The sequence below is a fragment of the Equus caballus genome, chromosome 27 (assembly GCF_041296265.1).
Source record: "Equus caballus isolate H_3958 breed thoroughbred chromosome 27, TB-T2T, whole genome shotgun sequence".
In the NCBI taxonomy this organism is placed as follows: domain Eukaryota; kingdom Metazoa; phylum Chordata; class Mammalia; order Perissodactyla; family Equidae; genus Equus; species Equus caballus.
Genome location: NC_091710.1, coordinates 34,310,537 through 34,330,631, shown reverse-complemented (window position 1 = coordinate 34,330,631; position 20,095 = coordinate 34,310,537). Strand labels below are relative to the sequence as shown.

Here is a 20,095-nt window from a genome sequence, read left to right as displayed (position 1 = left end):
GTATGCTTAAGGAAATGGACCCAAAGCGGCCATTCACCCTCTTTCTAGTCAAGGCCACAAGACTGAGTGGAAAGAGAATCACTGCCACTCGTGTGTGGTCAGCCCATTTCACCAGAGTAGGGGAATGCATGAAGGTGGGGAAGCTAGTGTTTTAATTGGAGCTTCCATCACTTTGGCTCTACTCTTCAGGAAAATGTAGCTGAAGTAGCAGCTGTTTAAGTTTCAGGGATCCCGGCCAAATCTTTCTTTCCAGAAGAGCCGTGGCAAACAGAAATCCTGGCTGAGTGTCTACCTTCACAACTAACAACGCTGTGTTAGAGGTGCCAACAGAATATTCAAGTAGAGACCACTAGCTGGATGTTGAAGCTAAGTGCTCAGGACTGGAGCAAGCACTTTGTGACAAGGTCAGAGTATCTCTGGAAATATGGAAATACTGTTTCTCAGTCCATGTGCCATTTATCTACCAGCTACCCTTTCAGTGCATCATGTCTAAGCCACTTCAAATTCTTTGCCTACTTATTCCCTTTCTGACTTAGTCCACTTATCCTTCTTTCATTTACTTTTTTTTCACATTAACACTAAGAATCCATTAAGATCACAGTATAAAGTAGGGCTGCTAAACCTAGCAAATAAAGAACACTCAGTGAAATTTGGATTTCAGATAAACAATGAGCTTTTCAGTGTAAGTCAGTCCCAAATAGCACATGGGACATACTGATGCTAAAAAATTACTTGCTTTTATCTGAAATTGCAATGTCACCAGGCATCCTGCTTTTTATCTGGCAACCAGAGGACAAAGAGAAAACAAGTGAGAACCAGTCACAGAGCCAGATCTGTATCCGTTCTGCAGCTTACCTGTGCCGATGGCCCTCCTCTTTACTGACCGTCACATGCACATACACTCAAACCCACAAAACACAGCGAAACCCACCAGAAAGTGGAAAATCTCTGCTGATTCAGATTTAATTTCATAACCATCATAGCTCCTTTTCCACTAATGTAGTTTTGCAAGCTATCCCACTGAATAATCCAAGGTGATAAACAACGTTAGTCCTGGTCAACACAATCAACAGTTTCTGTATAGAACATTTGCAAAAGCTCTGAAGGAGAAGTCTCTGGATTAAAACATAATTATGAAAAGAGTTTTATCCTGATGTCTAAGTGTGAATGTCTGCTTAGCTATGTCATGTTAGCTCCAGAGGGCGGAAGTTCTAGACCGAGTTGCATACTGTGTCTCATACCAATGGTCCTCAGTTAATATTTTCATATAGATAAGATCTAATTAAAGTCAATGACACAGGAAGCCTTCAAAGAGAACATTAGGAGGTGAAATGTCATAGAAAGATGCTAGGAAATGAAGGGAAGAGATCACACCATATTGCCCAACAACCAGCCCAGTTGTTTTGATTGAGTGAATATCGTCACACCACATTGGACCATGAGTACCATCTTGATCTTGCCAGTTCCTTCTTCCAAGACTGACTACTGAGTAGTTTTAGCCACCTTTTTCTAGAAGCAGAAAGCACCTTTCCTTCTGCTTCCTACTATTTCACCCACGTAACACATCGCTACCCACGACCTCCCTACCCCACGCGGCACACACAAGGGGCAGAGCCACCCCACCTGGTGCTGTCATAGGCACTTAGTTCATCTGGCTGAATTAATCCCTCAAGTGAGATTTGAAGGACCTACTCGTCCTCCTCCTTAATGTCTGCCAACCCTGGAAGAAGGAGTTTGCCATCCATTTTCAAAATCATTCCTTGGTCCTGGGTACTTTCTGGGAGGTCTTGTGGGCAATGCTGAACATGAAATGAATTATTTTCTTTTCTCCCAACTTTGATCAGCTAATCATGCAATTCACCAGTCGAACAATCCAGTTCTAACTGAGTGCAGGTAAACTGTGCTATAAAGACATGAACTAACATTTGTATTATATTGCAATTTTAACTTATATTAAAGAAGTATGGTGAGATTATAAAAGGATGGACTCTAGCCAGCTAACACATATTTGGTTTGAAGCTAAAATCCTGGGTTCCCATGCTGTCCTTCAGTGTTCATGTATGCAGGTTGGGAGCATGCCTTAATAATAACGAGGTCTGGTTATCGCTTAGGGAGGCTCAAAGTGTTACTTAGGGAGGCTACATGGAGTCAACCTCATACTTGAGGGCAGACAATGATTTGGGGAGAGATCTTCTGCCAATTTGATAAGTATCTGAGAATCTCCAAATCCAGTTATCTAAAACCATAGCCTACTGCCATGAAGTTGTCTAGACAAGAATTGCTTCTACTTTGATATTCTTCAGTCTCCAGCATTGTTTCACTTTCTCTTCCTGGCCCATACAGTTCTTTGTCTTCTCCTGAACTCCTTCTCATGATGTTTCTACTAAGTAGTAAAGCTGTTCCAATAACAGTAACTACATATGTGTGTTTTATCAAAAGTCGCCATTACGAGGCAGACACTCTTCAGCAGTGGTACCCAACCTTTCAGGGATAAATTTTTTATTAAAGGAAAAACTTTTGTAAATCCTCACAGACTTGTATCTGTACTTTTAGTCCCTATTGATTGAAATATGGTACCAAAAAGCTGCTATAAATTTAATATACTTTGAAATGTCTTTGTATTTTATTCATCACAAAAGTATCTAGCTATGTTTTAATAAGTGTGAATATCTGAGTTAAATAGTTTGTCCCTTCAGTCTACAAATACTACAAATATTGACTTATGGAGCTTTTACAAGAAGCACAAGGCTCCTATCATGGGTCCACATTCCACAGGTTCAGAAGCACTGTATTGTTGAATATGTTCTACTTGTTCTGTGTCTCAGATGGGATACTGGCCAGGGAGTGTTCTCTCTGAGGGATGTGATGCATTTCCATTAGTAAGGGAGGGGCGTAAACCAGTTAGTCTCACGCCAGAAGAGGCAGGGATGGGGAGTATGGGTTCAGTTAGGATCAGAATCAGGGGCAGGAATTTTTCTTTGAAAAAGCCCCGACGGATTATGCTAAAAGATCACCACCACTCTTTCACTTCATTGAAAATTGTTCTTAGAATTATTAGCTTTATTGTTGTTGCAGCTATTATGCTAGAGTTAATAAACGTATTCATCTAGTTTCAGTTCCGCCTCATGCACACAGAGGGATCTTTTGGGTGAGGAAAGAGAAAAAATTAGATTAGGTTAAATATAGAATAATCTTTTATAGGTCCATCTCCCCCACTGCCAACACCCCAAATCCATCCTGATCACTACCATCTCCTCCTCCACATAGTATTTCCAAAACATTAAAGGACATTGACAACCTTACTTGCTCCTCTCCCTTCCCTGGTAAACCTCCTCTCTTTTAACAGAGTTAGCATGCATTAAGCTTTCTGTGATTTCGAAGCCAAATCATTCTGGAGGTTTAACTCATGCCAAGTAAGAGAGAAAGGAGAAGGAGAGAGTAGGGAGACGCGTCCAAGGCCCCTGCCCTCTGAGTGAGGTGAAATGGAGATGGGACAGCCTAGCTGCCAAATCCAGGAGGGCAGCACCACTGAAAACCATGTGCAGATGATGAGAAACATGTCAAGGTTTTAAATCAAGCTGGGACAGGCCCTGGAATACTCTCTGAGTCAAACAGCATTCAGTCCACTCATCAGAGTCATTCTTTATGACTCAGAGGTTTATGGCTTAAGCTGGCGCTACAATGCTTGTGGTCCTCCTCCACCTTCCCTTTGCTTGCTAGGTTTCCACGTCTTCCCTCTGTCCCCTCCTTTCTTCCTCTTTGCCATTTCCCCTTCAGATCCACACACCAATGGGAAGAACATTCCAAGGACCATGCATCAGCTAACCCACCAAGGGCTCCAGGATGGAGACAAACATTGCCCTGGGAGCTGCCAAGAGAGACAGTGCACATGTGTGGGATGTGTTCCATTGGGCCCAGTGCCAGCTCACCCAAGAAAAGTTATTAGATGATGGGAATAGGAGTGTGGGGAGAAGAAAGCCCCTGTCTGGGTTTGTAATTGAGGTGATACACCTATAGGTTGCACAATACATAAACAAAAGAGAGGATGTTGAATGAGATGGTGCCTCAAGCAAGGGAGAGGGTTCTTAAGCTTCATGTTGGGGCACAGAGCAAGGAGAGCCGACTAAGTCCCTTCTCCACCCATAGAAAGACCTCAAAGCAAGAATGTGCAGCTGTCTCCCAATCCTTTGATAAAGGACAGTGCCCTGGAGTCATTCTGAGTGACCCAGTCGTGGGGCCCTGGGATAGCTCTCCCCAGTGCCTCACACGGGGAATCATATGAAGTGCCCAGCTCTGCTTCCTCTAGTTGAATTTCACTTAGGAGCTGTGAACCCAAAGCTTTGGGGAGTGGATGCATGAGAATTTTCTGTCTGGATCCCTTACAGTTTCTTGGGCTCTTGCCACAGTACTGGTATTTGATTTAGAGGCCTATGAGGGAAATCAGTCCCACGTGGGTAGATAACAAAACACTCTCCACCTTGGAATCATGAAGTGGAATTTGAATCTGAAGCCAAAAATCCTATCTCTGCCTGCTTCGCTAATTACATAAATTTCCTTGCAAGATTCTGCAGCTGTTGATGTGAATAGAGGTTCCCAGAAGTGGCACCTCTCAACCCAGGGGTTCAGGGCACTCAAGCCTGGTCTGGAGCTCAGATTCTTAAGTGCTAGTCTTATTGCTGTTGACTACGCGAGGTGACCCTGGATTTATTTCACTCTTCCATAAAATGAAACTAAATGACTGCCCTTTGATGCAGAGGTGTCAACAAAAAATGAGAGAGACAGAAAGAGAGAGGGGTGTGTGTGTGTGTGTTGATTGTGAACACCAGCAGCAAAGATTAAGTGCAGAAATCCTACAGAACGAGCGTTGGAAGAGAAGCAGGACTATAGTGGAATATAAGTGTATGACCCTCCCTTTAGGATGTTCCAGAATTCTCTATGGGAAGGATCATCAAGCTTCACAGGTATCCCCTTAAAATAGTGTTTGACCTGGAGAAGAAGAACCAGATATTATGGGATGCATTTTTCCCTCTCGTTTCTGTCCCAGAACCTCCTCACCCTTGTCTGACAACAACTTTCAGCGTTGCTTGTATACAGAATAAAGAAGTTAGGAGGAAGGTACCGTTGGAGAACCATGAATTTTCCCCAAATACACAAATTATTTCAGGACAATCCTTTCTAAATTAAAAGTAACCTGGTTACTCCATGAAGAGTAAGTGCATTGTAAAATCTTGCTTCTTTTATTACATTCCTTTTTTAAAAAAATTATTTTATTGAGGTCATATTGGCTTAATAACAGTGTGCAAATTTCAGATGTACATGACTATATTTCAGTTCCTCTGTAGACTGCTTCATGTTTATTACATTCCTCTTAATAGAAAGATGAATAATTTGACTAAATGTGGCTCCTATAAATAAGTACTGTATTTAACAAAAGTTAGACTCAGAATTAACCTCTCTTGATGATATGAGGTGATTGGATGGGGAACCTGGGACCTACTATGGTTAAAATATTAAGGACTTTTTATATGACACACAGATGAACAAATAAAAATGTGACCTCTTGGCATCTATAAAAAAGATATCTTGAGTTTCTTTCAGTGAAATATTTGAAGGCTTTAAAATGTTAAACAAAGTCCAGCTGGTTTATATGCACATTTCCAAACCCTGAAATATTCCCATGATATCTAGTTTCAAAGAATTCAACTATATAAACTAGTGAGTAAACCAAACTGGTTAGAGATGTTTTCTCCTTTAAAAATTTACTTTACTTTTGTTATCAAGTATTACGTATGATAAATAAAAATTGAGAGGAAAAATGTAAATTGATCTGGTGGGAAAGGAAAAGGAAAATAACGGTGATCTAAATGTAATAAACATTATAAAAGTTAAGTTCCCACTCAGAGTGTGAAAGGTATACCAGCGAATCGCCAAGGATTCACATTTAGATAGAATTTAAGAATAGTCACATTGTTACGCATTTAAATTCTAGAGCTCAGAACAGCATTATGAAGAATTCTCCCTTTAAATCACTGCCCCCATGATGTGTTTATTATTTTTACGAGGGGACAGACTGTCTGACCCTTTTTCCCTCAGTCTGCCTAGATTAAGCTCAGTCAGCCTATGATTTGGAAGCCAATAAATAGCTATGTGGTGATTACCAATGCTTTGTTATTTTTCAAATGCTAAATTACCTTTAATCACTAACCCCTCTTTTTTGTTTTTTATTGCTCTGCTTATTCCCATTGTTCCCTCTGGAGCTAACTACTAGCAGGTTCTCTTGCAAAAACACATGTTCTTCTTCTCTTGGGTGAATTTTCTTCCCTTCCAGAACTCCTGTAGCCTCAATTTCACTTCCCACTCTTGTGCTTTCCCTAATCCCGCCTCTTGAAATTGCATGTGAGTTGTTTTCTGCTTTTACCACCGAAGATTGTTAATGTCTCCGAGTCTTAATGTCTCAGAGTGTTGCAAATTTATTTGACCGTTTCTATCAAAAAGGGGGAAAGACAGTTGCCTTGGGTAACTGGATTTGATCTGTAAATTATGGTGCAGAGAAGGATCCGGCCTGTTCTGACTTAGGTAATTGAGTTTGCGAGGTCAGTGTGACATGCATGACAAGTTCCCAAAGAGCTCCCAGTAAATCAGCCCGAAGGTTCAGCGTGAACACCATCCACACAGTTGTTGATGCTTCCTGTCTGGGAATCAGATTCCAGTCACTGCAGTTAATCCTGGCGTCTTATTCTAACCTTCATACCTGAAAAAAATGATTCCCTCCCCAAAGCAACAGAAGGCCACTATTCCTTCTAACCCTAATGTATTCTCTGAAAACATACATTGACTTCAGGGCGGTTTTCACTTTCAAAGGGGCAGAGGTGTCAGGTTGCCCCTGGGTAGACCTCGTTAATAGTTATTACAAGCTGGTTGCACCCTACCTGAGGATGCTCTCCAGCGAGCTTTCACCTAAAATACCTGACTTTTGAGTTGCAAACGTTGTCTTTAGCTAGATCTGATGCAGGATTATTTGGACTTTTCATAACCTTTCATTCTAGAGTTTATAAGTGCAGGAACCCACCCTTTCCTCCTCCTAACCAACAACTATGATTAAGCCCTGGAAGGAAGGGATGGAAAGTATGCGAATACATAGCCCACCAATGACTCAAGAGTCAGAATTTCCGAGAGAAAATATTTGATGGGTTTCTCTCGGCTTTGGTGGGAAGGAAGAGAAGAGGTTTCCTCAGGGCGTCTCACATGGCAGAACAATGTAAGGCAAAGTTAGAGCCAATATATAAAAAGCATCTGGTGCATCCAGCACATTCTAACCTCCTAACCTTGTAATCATTTGGCACAGTGGGAAGAAATTCAGAACAAAACAAAACTATGTACTCAGTATCCTTTGTGTGAGTGTAACTTGGATCCTTTCGGATGGCCTTCTGGCCATGATATTGATGGCAGGAAGTTGCTCCCAGACACAGCTTGAGGTAAGGGTTGAAGCAGTTGGTTGACGATGAGCTTAATAATCTATCAATTGAAACTAACTTTCCAGCAGAAAAGAATAGTACTGTATTTTAGAGATTATTCATCTTGAATGCTGTAGCCACATCTTTGCTAGATCGCTGGGTTGATTCTCCTTGCTTTCTAAGCAAAGCAATGAGAAAATAAATGATTACATTTTCTCAAATTTTAAGTCAAAAAAGGAGGGATGCCATATTCAGAATAAATCTAGAGAGCACTTTACTTCTAAAAACATCTGAAAAAATTAGGAATCAGAGTGAAAAAACAAGCAGGACTAGTCTCCGTTTCATCTATTTAAAAATGCTTCAATTTTGTAAAACAAAAACTAGTTAGGAGGTATCTCATTCCATTTTATAGCCTTTTGGCTTATAATTAATGTATTCAGATAAAGTTACTGCTGACCTGTGCCTTTGGGTTCTTTTACTCCTCATGCAAACTATTAAATAATATCTTTATTGTGTTTTCATCAATAACAACTGTTTACCAAGAGACCTCAAATTGGGGGATAAACCTAAGCTGGCAAAATTTTTAGCAAAGTCATGATGAGGGCCTTCAAATTACAAATTGACACAGTAAGTAATGTAATTTAAAAGATATGGGGACTTAGAGAACAAATATTAGAATGTTTAAGTTTTCTTTAACTAAAAGCATTTATTTCAATATTTTATTAGTGAACTTCCTGAGGCATTGAAAATGTCTGATTTTGGTGAACATGCTTTTTCTATAAAATATAAGCAGATTAAAAGTTTGAAACCTAGGGGCCAGCCTGGTGGCATAGTGGTTACGTTTGCGTGCTCCCCTTCAGTGAGCCAGGGTTCACCAGTTTGGATCCAAGGCATGGACCTACCACCGCTTGTCAAGCCACACTGTGGCAGCATCCCACGTAAACTAGAAGAAGATTGGCACAGATGTTAGCTCAGCCGCAATCTTCCTCAAGCAGAAAAAAAGGGGGAAGATTGGCAACAGATGTTAGTTCAAGGCCAATCTTCCTCACCAAAAGAAAAAAAAAGTTTAAAACCTAAAAAAATTATAAACCAGGGCATTCATTAAAATTACAGCATTTAAGATTCTAAGACTGAAAATGTTGATGTCCAACCATATAGTCGCTTTTTCTTTTCATGTGTTTTTTGGAGGAGGTGTTTTGTCACGTGCTTGTCATGTAAAACCTATAAGCAATGGGCTGTTCGTTGAAGCAGGTTGTAGCAGTAACCCTACGTTATAGATGTCCATCAATACATTGTATTATAGATGCATACGTTATAGATGTCCATCAATAGAGGGCTAATTAAATAATTAGGGTACAGCCATATAAAGGAATTCTATACAAACCTTAAAAGAAATTGAGCACATCTATATACATTGACGTGAAGACATGTACGTTATGTGTATTTTTAGCAAGCAAGTTGTAGAACAGTTTGCATAGGAATTTGTGAACAAATAGAATGTGTGTTTGTGTACATATACATGTACATAGAGAGAGAATATACTAGTAATTGCAGAGAAAATGATTTGAATAATCAAACCAGCTGCCCCAATAGATAGGGGAGTTTCACTTTTGAGTTCACTCAATTCTCTAATATTTGATTTTCTAAATGGGAGCATGTATTATAAGTTTGTTTTGTTTTGCTGGGAAAGATTCACCCTGACCTAACATCTGTTGCCAATCTTCCTCTTTCTTTGCCTTCCCCAAAACCCCAGTGCATGTTTGTATATCCTAGTTGTAGATCCTTCTAGTTCTTCTCTGTGAGCCGCCACCACAGCATGGCAACTGACAGACGAGTGGTGTGGTTCTGCGACCGGGAACTGAACCTGAGCCGCCGAAGTGGCGAGAGCACTGAGCTTTAACCCCTAGGCCCTCAGGGCTGGCTCAATAAGTTTTTTTTTTTTAATTTGCAAAAAAACAGTGATTGACAAAATCAGGTTCCCTTATCTACATGTCAAAGTATTAATAGTGCCTACTTCTTGATGAAAGATAGTGTTTTCTTTTTTTTCTTCCTTATCATCTGTATTATCTATCTTTTCTACACTAAATCTGTGTAACTGTGTAATAAAGATTGCAATCTAAAATTTTTATAACAGAGAGCAGAGTGTTCCCTGGAGAGGGAAAATGTACAGAGGTGACATACCGGGGAGGAATTTGCCTAAAAATGTGTAGTGGTCAAAATAGTTCCTAAGTTTTATTAAGTCATAAGCTTAAAATGAATTCTTCTCACCAGCTCATTTCCCAAGACAAAAAATGGCAGTAGCTTTTCAAATAATCCATCAAGTCGTCCCTGGTGGTTAAATATGGCCATTTCTTAACATAATGAAAATTCAACATTAAAGCTTGCAATCAATCAGATTTCTAAAAACCGATATTTGGGAATAGTTTACCTTATTTCTAATAGTTGTCTTGATCTTCCACAGAAATTCAAACCATTGCTTCATTTACTGAGAAAGATCTGTAACTTCACTAAACAAAGATGCTTTAATTAAAGCTTATTTGAGATACTGTTGAAGCTAATCAAGTATATATTGAGTCATTTCTTTTGCATATATATTTATAAACTCAGAATTATTGTGTTCTATCCGAAAACATGCAAATGAACCCAAAAGAATGATTCGTACCTGTCAAGAAAAGGACACGAACTTGTCAACCACTGTGAGTGATGGCTGACTGCTATCTTCTGTGCCATTTCAGAACACTTCTTATGGACCAGGATATGTAAATTTCAGAAAAAATATAGTGTAGTTGCTAATTTTTGGAGACGTTGGATTTCTCCAAGGATCAGCCTCTGCCCCACAAAGCATGCCTTAGATTCTGGCATAGTCTCTCCTTCAAAGCAACTCAGATAATATACTTAGTAACCTAAAGGAAAGTTCATACTGTTCAATTAATAAGAAACTATAAAGAGTGGACCATCTATAATATCACATAGAAATAGGCATGAGACAGCCACGTTTTTCTGTGGTAGAGTGAATACCCAATGATCTGTTTTTTCAGGAACAGGTCTGAATGCCACTAGCATTTATTTATGCTGCACACACACGCGCGCTCGCGCGCACACACACACACATCCTGTAGGCAGCCCTACCACTTTCTTTTTTTTCTCTTTTAAAATAATTAATTTTAACAGACAATAAATGCAAATAGTTTAAAAGTTAAAAGTGTCTTCTCCCAACTGCTGTTATTCAGTCACCCAGATGATTTTTCTTCGGATGGCTTTCCTTTTATTTTGCACTTTTTAATCTTTAATACATTTGAAAAATACTTTGGTGTAAAGAGTGGGCTAGCGTTCAGCCTTGTTTGTTTCTAGATGGCTACCTAGGTCTCAGCTTCAGGTACTGAATGATCATCCATCTCTTCCTCCCCTGATATGCAGTGCTACGTTTAATAAAACCTAAACTCCTCTATTTGAATCCATTTCTAGACTCACTATTATGTTCCATTGATTCAAAAGTACACATAAAGCTTAAGCTCCCGAACCTAGATCCTTGGGTTTGAATCTCAGTTCTTCTGCTTACAGGCTGTGTGAGCTTAGGCAAGTTGCTTAAACTCTGCCTAAATTCCTCATTTATAAAATGAGACTATGAATAATTGTAAGATTGCTGTGAGGATTAAACTAATTAAGGGATGAAAACCCGCAGAAAGTGCATGACATAATACACAATACATGTTAGTGATCATTATTCTCAAAACATATTATTGTTTTTATTGGTTTTTAATTAAATTGATGGATTAATTAAGGTAGAATTAATATATGTAACTATTGAGTCTTCCCAAGTAAATATCATGTGTTTTTATGTATTTGAGTCTTCTTTGGTGTCCGCTTTCTTCAGCCATCTGCCCACAAATCTTTATCCATGTTGTATAAGGGTTCATGTTCTCTTCTCTAGAATTCGTCTTCCCCGGATATTTCACCATCATATGGTTCCAATCCCTGTACTTCCTAGTTATTACTCCCCACTAACTTGCTCCATCTTTAGACATCTCTCATCCAAGACACTTAACCGAGGGCCTTGACTACAACCCATCCCTAATGGAGTGCAGCAAATTGAAGTCCCTTAAAACAATTGCTTTCTGCAATGAGAAAGTCCTCTGTTGCAATATTTTTCCGGACGTGAAGTCTGAGTTTGTAGAAGGCATCTTGAGAAATCAGACCCTTCAATAAGATTTTCTGCTGGAACCCTTTATCTGAGTTTTTCTTTCATGCACATTAAACTGTAGCTGAAAAGCATGGGTCCTTTAAAGTTCAGGGGGAAAGTGTCTATAAAGATCTAAGACGGCGCTGAAGACAAAGCTATAGCCAGAGGCCTGGTTTCCTGAGAAGGAGGGAGTCCCCGCTAATCTGTCATGCTTCTGTCTAACAGGATATTAAAGCCATCCCAGCCTTCTTTCTTTTACAGCCAGTCCTGTGTGTCAGCATCCCACATCCGTACCAGCGAGCCCCATGATCAGAGTTCCACACCACGGCCCCTCCAGAGCGCCTTGTAAAGGGCAATATAGTGAGTCATTAGCGTATTGGCGACAAAGAGAAGAAGAGAGACAATGAAACCCTAATTATTAGTTACCATCCTTCCAATTACTGCCTAATGTAATTAGAAGAAAGAAATATACCTTTAAAGGAATAATTGAGCCTGCTGGGCAAGCCATTACAATTCGTATTCTCTGTCAGTTCTCCTTGGTTATGATTATTTTATTACATTAAAGGTGAGATGAAATGTTAAAGAAAACACTCATTTAACTTTTTCTTATGAAAAAAAGGTTGTTAAAAATAGGTACATGTAATAAAAGAAGTCATAGAGCCTTCCCCGACCCAACCCATAGTCCCATCTTTCCTGTACGTAACTCTTAAGCTGGCTAAGAGGGTCAGGGACATATTCACACACACATATATGTACGTCTATACATCCCAGACCACAAAAGAGATTCAGGTGGTGGTGGTTTTATAGGCAATACTACACCCTTCAGAGACAAATGGCTGATTTAATACGAGCCCAGAGCTGACAGATCTTAGGAAATGCCTATTACATCCTTTGGAAGAGTTCTATAAACAAGTGCTGTGGTTACCAGCACGTGAGGTCTCAGTTTCAGACTTTGAGAGTAATTCACTGAGGCGAGTCTCCCCGAGCCAAGTGCCGACAAGAGGCCCGATGACCTGGCAACTGTTAATGGAGCCTTTCGTCTCACAATAACCTGTTTGATTCCAGCCCCAGTCAGCCGAGACTTAAGTTTGTTTATATCTCCTTCCTTCCTAGGCATAGATGTTATTCCAACTGGTGGTAAGGGTGACCAAGTGTATAGGGTCTCTTCGCCTTTCTGAAGATGGAGGAAAAAGTAATCAACTATAAAAGAGTGTTTGAGAAATATTCATGTTGTCTATGCTTGTCTGGGAAGACTGAAGGCTCAGGTGGGCTGTGTAGAGCACGAAGAAATTACCCAGATCAGATGTGTAGGATGAGGTGAGGAGTAGACGAAGAGAGGACGAATATTACGATTTGATGACCTGACACTGAGCCAGGCATTGCCTCAATGAAGGGCTAGGGAGCACGAGAAGAGGTCAAGTCAGAGAGTTTGTCCCTAGGAAAGAAAGAGACTGTTTCAGAGCAAGTTCTAGGAGTAGGAAATGAGCTGCTTATTAATGCTCAGAATACAATGCGCAGCTTAGTCGCGCTGTTTTGGAATTTCAGGGAAATTAAAGGAAAAGAATAGGATTCATATATGAGCAAGAAGCTAAGAAAAAGAGCTTGTTCTGGGGTGGGATTTGAATGAGGAAGTACAAATGGAGGGGCTTTGAAAGTGTACTTGAGTTAAGCTCTGTCAGGATGCTAGGAATGAAACTGTGCCCCTGTATGTTGTTTCCGCTGAGAGATTTCCACTCAGTATCATAAAAATGTTATTCTCACCGTTACTGACCAACTGGATGCTCGCTGTCCGGGAAATGCCCAGAAGAGCGAGAAGTGAGAGCATGGAGCCTAAAAGCTTAAGATTAGGTCTTTAGAAAACAATCTGCTTAAGCCCACAGATGTTACCCATGAAAAAGTACCAGCATGTCCATTTGTGTATCCCATGCAGGTGCATGCATGCAAACACGAAACACGGGATTTAGTTGTTGAAGTTTCTCGCCATAGGCCCTGGTTAGCTGATAGTGGCCTAGAAACCAAAATTGAGCGTGCTGTATCTCTGAGCCTTAGCAAGCCCAGCCTCGGTTGCAGTGACCTGCTCCATCATACACGTCATTTTCAGGGAAGGGCTCAAGCCTCTCCATGCCTGTGCATATCCGGATGAAGAATCGTGAGCGTGAGCCTCAAGATCTGACAGTCAGTGTGAACGAACTTCCTTTTCTGATTTTAAGATTTGAGATTGATAGAGTGAATAAAAGCTACTGGGAGAGAACAATTTGGGTCACAAAGCTGTGAGTACAGAGAAATTCATTTTGAAAAGAGGAAAAAGAAATCCACACATGTTAATGTAGGGAAGCTAGCTGGTGCTACATTTGCCGTTCTGGGCTGGAGATTTATTGAGGTCCGAGTTTTTAGTTAAATCTCTCACTCCCCCAGGAAACTGAGTATTGTTTAGAAGCTCACTTCTAAAGAAGAGTCCAAATGATACAATGGATATGTTGACACAGTTTCTGTTATAGCCTCGTGAGAAAAAAGAAATTTTTTTGACTAAAATACAGCTCCTAGACACAGACCTGCAAACCCACCCTATCAGAAAATATGTAAATATGAAAATACGTAAAAGTATGTAAATTGGGAGCTGATTGATTCATATCCAATACTGTTTGGAGGATGCTGATAGGAGCTCTTGACTTCACCTTACCTAAAATTAGATTGATCATCCCAGAGAGATTGAAAATGTATACCACATTAGGCAGTGTTCCTTCCTTCCTTCTAAATTTGATGCAGATTTCAAACTGTCATTTAGGAGCTATATCAGGACCAGATCAAGTCAAAACTAACCAGGAATGTCCTGTGCTTTCTAGATTAAATTTCCTAGATTGCTTTTCTCCCTGGTTCTCTGTGCTGGAGAATATTGCAAACCTTTCCACAGCCCTATCTTGGACTTTAAGTCTTGCAGCTTTAAACCTTCTAATACCATGAGCAATAGCAATACGACATAATTTTTTTTTTAACATAGAACTGAAACGTGGAAGGCCCCATGTCTTAGATGTGATGTGAGAGGAATAAACTTTAACATTGGAAAGTAGATGTTCCTTTACAGAGTGAAATTACTGTTACTACTATCATTATTGTTATTATCAATATTATTTAGCTTTGATAATGCAAACTAAGGTAAACGGAGGAAATAAGACAGATAGAGGGGATTGTTTTGAATAACTTATAAATTTAGATATTAAAAAGTTAATGATTGAGGGGCTGGCCCCGTGGCCGAGTGGTTAAGTTCGCGCGCTCTGCTGCAGGCGGCCCAGTGTTTCGTTAGTTCGAATCCTGGGCCGGACATGGCACTGCTCATCAGACCACGCTGAGGCAGCGTCCCACATGCCACAACTAGAAGAACCCACAACGAAGAATACACAACTATGTACCGGGGGGCTTTGGGGAAAAAATAAAATCTTTAAAAAAAAAAAAAACTCCCTGAATTTTAAAAAAAAAAAAAAAAAAAAAAAAAAAAAAAAAAAAAAAAAAAGTTAATGATTGAGGGCCAGCCCAGTGGCAAAGTGGATAAGTTTGCAGGCTCCACTTTGGCTGCCTGAGTTCGCAGGTTCGGTTCCTGGGCACAGACCTGCACATTGCTCATCAAGCCATTCTGTGGTGGTGTCTCACATACAAAATAGAGGAAGATTGGCAGAGATGTTAGCTCAGGGTCAGTCTTCCTCAAGCAAAAAGAGGAGGATTGGCAACAGATGTTAGCTTGGGGCCAATCTTCCTCACCAAAAAAAAAAAGTTAGTGATTATTATTTTCAGTATCACTAATTCATTAGTTCTGGAACTTATCAATGATAATACTACAACAGAGGATAATTAGTACAATAATTCAGAGTCCTTTTAAGACACAGATAGAATAGCAGTGTAATCCAATTACAACTACAAGTATTATAGTATATTTAAGAACCTAAACAGATCAAACACACATGCATGCACACACACACCCCAAAAAAATAAATTTTGAGTTAAAGTTTCAGCTACTGTTGCTACTATGTGCGTAAATATGTATCAAGCCCTTTATAAACATAATCTGTTTTAATCCTCACAGCTACTGAGTGAGGTATTATTATTCCCATGTTATGGATGAGGAAAGTAAGACTTGAAGATAAAGTAATTTTTTCAAGGTAAGGCAGCAAGTGGCAGTTTCAGGACTGAAATCTGGATCTGATTCTAAAATTGATTTTCTTATCAATATAATAAACTTTCTTTAATGTTACTTCTTTTTAAAAATCTTAATGATTTAATGTTTAATACCAACAAGCAAATATAGGTGAATATAAGTTAGAAAGCATAAAATACAACAGCTGTTAAGCCGAAACCCAGCTGAAGAATACTCCCTTTCCTGTTGAAGCTCTCCATGAGCCCTTCTGCATCTGGTCTCCCTGTCTTGCTCCAGAGGCCATCACAGTCCCCAATGTTGAATTGGTCATTCCTTTCACATTTTATGAATTTTTTTTTTTTACCATGTAAGAACTTTTTTCCTTTATTTTTTTTATCTTTTTTTGAGGAAGATTAGCCCTGAGCTAACATCTGCCACCAATACTCCTCTTTTTTGCCAAGGAAGACTGGCCCTGAGCTAACATCCGTGCCCATCTTCCTCTACATTATATGTGGGATGCCTGCCACAGCATGGCTTGACAAGCGGTGTAGGGGTCCGCACCCAGGATCTGAACTGGTGAACCCTGGGCCACCAAAGTGGAACGTGCAAACTTAACCACTGCACCACCGGGCCAGCCCCAGCACTTTATTTTTAATGTTGATATTTCACTCAACATTATTTCAAAGATTTATCCATGTGGTTGCTCGTAGCTGTAGCTCACCTGCTTTCACTGCTGTGTAATATTCCACTATGTAAATATGCCATTTTAAAAGACCTATTCTCCAATTGAGGAGCATTTGCATTATTTCCAGTTTTTCCTAATATAGTGTTACTATAAACATTTTTGAGTTGTCTAGATAAACGTATGCAAGAGTTTCTCCAGAGTACATACCTCAGAGTGGAATTGCTGGATCCTAGCATAGTCAATGTTCATTTTTTAATGAATGTAACACTGTTTTCCTCATAGGTTGTACCAATCTACACTTCTACCAGGAATATATATGGGTTTTCATTATTACACATTCTTGGCAACACTTGGCATTGCCAGACTCTTTAATTGCAAATCTAGTGTATGTAAAATGACAGTTAATTATGGTCTCAGTTTGCATTTTTGATTACTAATTAGCTTAAAGATTTTGGCATGTATTTATTCACCATTTGTTTTCCATGCCTCCTCATATCTTCTAATTTTATTAATTTCAGCTCTTTTATTTATTAATTCCTTTGTTTTGCTTTCTTTGAGTTTATTCCTCTGTTCTTTTTCTAGGCTAGTACTTAATTAAATTTTAGCCTTTCCTCTGGCTAAAATAAGCAATTAAGCTTATATGTTTCATCAGATACCGGCTTCCACTATGTCTCACAAGTTTAAATATGCAGTCCCTTCGCTCTCATTCAGCATTTTAAATTTTTTACTTTATAGTTCAAAGTAAAATTGTTATTACTGATTTCTAATTTAATTGCCTTTTTGTTGGATAATATGGCTGTTCTGGTTATCCATGTCTGCATAACAAACCACCCCAAGACAGTGGCATCAAACAATAGCAGTTATTTTACTCATGATCTGGGAATTGACTGGACTCAGCGAGGCTGTCCTTCTTCCAGGTCTCTTGGGCAATTGCAGTCTGAGGGTCCCTGGGATTAGGGTCTCTTAAAGGCTGCTCCACTCACAAGTCTGGTGCCTGGGCTGGGAAAACTCAAACATCTGTGGGCTGAAACAGCTGGAGCTCCTGTGGCATCTCTCTCTTTCTCTGACCTTTCCACTTGGTCGCCATATCACAGCCTCAGGGTGGGTAACCTTCTTACATGGAAGACTCCAGAGTGAGTGATTGTCCCAAGGAATACTCGCTGAAGCAACGTGACCTTTTCTAGCCCACTTTGGAAGTAAAGCAGAGTCCCTTGTGCTGCGTTCTAGTCATTGAAGGTCATCGGACCCCCTGGGTTTCAGGGGAGGAAACACTGACTCCACCTTGTGATGGAAGGATTGCAGAAGATTTCTTGGACACGTTTTAAAACTACCGTAGTGGTGAATATGATGCCACTTTGAAATTTGTTGAGATTTGCTTTATGGATTTGTATATGGTCAGTGTTTTTGTTTTGTTTTGTTTTGTTTGTTTGGTCCTTTTTGAATTAAAGTCTTTTAGTTCTGTCTATGTAGTACCTGATTTTCTTTTGCTTAGTATTTGCCTAGTGTATGTTTTTCTATCCTTTTACTTTCAATCTTTCCATATCGTAATGCTTTTGATATAGTTCAAGTAAAGAATATATAGTTGGGGTTTTATTTTTATTTTTATTGGAGACCAATATAACATATCAGTTTTGGCTTCTAAGTAGCAACTTGAGACCATTTATATTTATTATTATTACTGATAAATACTGACCTCTTTGGACATATTTGCCCCCTTATTTCGTGTTTTTATTTGACCTGCTCTCTCCTATGCCTTATCGTCTGCATTTTTTGCTTCAAAAAAATCTAAATCTCTGTTTTCCTGTTCCAGTTTGTCCCTTTACTAATTGAGAAGGATACACTATTTCTGTTCTTTTAGAGATTATTCTTGAAAGTTTGCTATGCATAGTAAATAAATGAGTACAAGAACCTTAGAAAATTCTGCTCCACTCACTCCCTCCTGACTTATTGTTGTCTCTGTAGTTGTCTTGTTTTTTAACTCAACAAATTAGACCAATTATTATTATTAATATCTCTATTTTCTGTAGACAGTTTTTTTTTTCAACTTAGGTCATTTTACCAGTTTGTTTGCTCTCCATTCCTTCTTGACTCCCAGACCTTTGAGGTCATTTTTCCTTTTCTTTAAGTACATCCTTCAAAATCTCCATCAGTAAGTTGTATTGGTTGTTAACTCCCTCTTATTCTTATTTATCTGAAAATGTCTTTCGCTTTGATTCTTAAAAATTTGTATTTATGGGGCTGGCCCCATGAGTTAGTGGATAAGTTGGGCATGCTCCACTTCAGTGGTCTGGGTTCAGTTCCCCGGAGCAGAACTACACCACTTGTCAGTGGCCATGCTGTGGTGGCAACCCACATACCAAATAGAGGAATCTTCCTCAAGCAAAAAGAAATTAGCTCAGGGAGAATCTCCCTCAAGCAAAAAGAGAAAGTTTGGCAACAGATGTTAGCTCAGGGCAAATCTTCCCCAGCAAAAAAAAAAAAAATTGTTTTTTCTGGGCATATAATTCAAAGTTATCCTCTTTCCCTCTCTCTCCCTCTCTGTTGATCTGAAGATAATCCAGTGTTCTCTGGTTTGTATTTTTGCTGTTGTGGCATGTGCCATCAATCTAATCTCCATTTGCTGCAAGTGATCTCTTTTTCTCTTTAGTACTTTTAAGATTTTTTCTTCTTAAAGTATCCTGCAAGTTCACTAAATGGTGTCTAAGGTGTTGATTTCTTTGTATGTATTCTGCTTCATTTACATTGTGCTTCCTGTCCTTGTGGATTCCTGTATTTCGTCAGTTCTGAAAAATCCTCAGCCACTATGTACTCAAACGTTGCCTCTTTGCTCCATTCTCTATATTAACTCCCTCTGGGACACCAGAATGCTTATGTTTGACCTTATTATTTGATATTTCATGTTCTCCTAAACCCATTCTCATAATATTTTACTAGGCTTTATATTTTCCAGCAGATTCAGGCTCACAGCAAAATCGAGAGGAATGTACAGAGATTTCTCATATAACCCCAACCCCCCTACACACATTCATAGCCTCCCCCATCAACATCACCCTCCAGAGTGGTACATTTGTGACAATTAAGGAACCTACACAGATACTTCATAATCACCCAAAGTCCATAGTTTACATTAGGATTCACTTTTGGTGCTGTACATTCTGTGGGTTTGTACAAATGTGTAATGACACATATCCACCATTGTAGTATCATACAGAATAGTTTCACTGCCCTAAAAATCCTCTGTGCTCCACAATTCATCACTCCCTCCCAACCCTTGGCAACCACTGATCTTTTTACTGTGTGCCTAGTTTTGCCTGTCCCAGAATGTCATAGAGTTGGAATATAAAAGGCAAAAAAAAAAAAAAAATGAGCAAGTCGGGGAAGGAAGGTAAGAGAAGAAAAAGATCAGAAGAAAATACAACAAAATATCTTGCTCACTTATTGAATGTTATGGCAAATAAACTTATATTTAGGAGCGCTATGCCAATGTAGAGTCTTATTACATACCAGACAGGCTGCATAATGGCTCAAATGTAGGTTATAATGCAGGAAAACAAGAGGCCAGCACACATATTGTCATCTTTTTATTAGGTTGGTGGTGTTTGAAAAGCGTTCGTGTCACTGTGAGGATAGGCTTGGTACACAGTGTTCTA

At 39.4% G+C, this 20,095-nt stretch overlaps 1 protein-coding gene across 5 annotated transcripts in view; it reads left to right on the top strand.

Annotated features, from left to right (window-relative positions):
• Positions 1-20,095, top strand: part of DLC1 (DLC1 Rho GTPase activating protein) — a 479,693-nt gene that overhangs the window by 406,327 nt on the left and 53,271 nt on the right. The gene's annotated exons all lie outside the window — the stretch shown is intronic.